Source organism: Echinococcus granulosus (assembly GCF_000524195.1).
Source record: "Echinococcus granulosus chromosome Unknown EG_S00081, whole genome shotgun sequence".
In the NCBI taxonomy this organism is placed as follows: domain Eukaryota; kingdom Metazoa; phylum Platyhelminthes; class Cestoda; order Cyclophyllidea; family Taeniidae; genus Echinococcus; species Echinococcus granulosus.
Genome location: NW_020170461.1, coordinates 1,304 through 2,847, shown reverse-complemented (window position 1 = coordinate 2,847; position 1,544 = coordinate 1,304).

Sequence of the window (1,544 nt, the reverse complement as noted above, 5' to 3'; positions counted from 1 at the left end):
TCTGCTAACATGATGCTGAGTGAAAAGGGTAGGAATTGACATCAAGTGCATTCTGCTACCCGTCTAGGAGTGGTTACGGTTGAGTTCTTCACAAAAATAGCTAAGGCCATGCCCCACGGCTAAACAGGACACTAATGCAATCGCCCAAGTTTATTTTGGTCGTTGGATTTGCTAAAACGGAGTGCCCAGGCGGTGCGTGGCGATCAAATGGCTAATTTCGAAAGCTGACTCTTAAATGGCGAAAGCAAAATCTTTAGAATTTGAAATATTCGCACGCGACCTAAATATTTGAAAGGTAATTGTCAGTTAGAAAGTAGGATTTGTACACCGATTATTATGTTTAAGACGCTTACTTAGAAATCACGGCTAGAAGCCAATATATAGGCCTTGCATGATTCACATTGTAATGTTCGGTTAGTTGTCGTCGCAGCTATTTGATAAGATATTGTTTTATTAGCCTTAATTAAAACCATTTTTCCCATTACTGTGTTTCAGGTTTCTTTGAATTGCTCTCTGATGCACTATCGGGAGATGATTCCCGACAGCAATTAAGTCACCGCCATCTTCCCATAACTCCATTTCTTTTGACCCCTTTGGAGCCAAAACTCCACCCTAGGATCAAAACGACCTGTGAAGGAACACCTCATCCATTTCATTGCTCTTTGAATAACCGGGTATTACGTACAGCATTACCTAGAGCCCCACATTAGCAGCAATGGGGTTTTAAGTGGTAGATTAGGGTGGGCTCGATGCGACGTCAACACGTAGTCACATAACTTCTTTCTTAATGCCAAACAACATGAATGTGGAGAAACCATTGATAATGAAAAACAAGTTAGGCAAGGCACTGTACTGGACTAATAGCAAAGATTGTGCGAATCTCTTTGACCAACCCACTGCTCACTTTACCTCCACCTTCCTTCCTTCTCCACACAAGTAGACCCATTCAATGGGGACTTCCTTTATTGGTGGCAATGTACAAAACGGCATACGTCAATCAAGTTTAATCTAGTTAGAGCACGCTTTCTGTTCGGAATGAACAGAGCCAGACCAATACCTACTATGAAGGAAAAAAACAATTTTGCATGCCTTCTTATAGTCGCGGTACGAAAGGACTTCAGTTAGATTGGCAACCCAAATTAGTAAATAAAAAAAACATTTCTTTGGTGGAAGGGTGACACAATTGCATAGTTCAAAAGACTCAAGAGTGCATTTTAAATCGGTTTGATGTTGTTTTAATAAGTTTTCTTCCTCCAGTAGGACGCAAATCATCCTGCAATCTGCGATATGCAGTTGGGATTATAAAACACTTCCTTTTGTTCTTTGCAAGCCCCATTGAGCTTCATTTCTAACATTATAGAAGTTTTCGCCAAAGCATTAGTCCTTGAGCATTCCATGGAGTCGTGCTTCTACTTTATCTCTGCTGATCGGCTCATCAAGCAGATGTGCAGTTCAAGTGTGTTGATAATCATCCGAAGACTAAGGCTAACCTCAATTTGTAACTACAAATTCTTGTAGTGGAATTTATCAAACCTCAGGCCTAC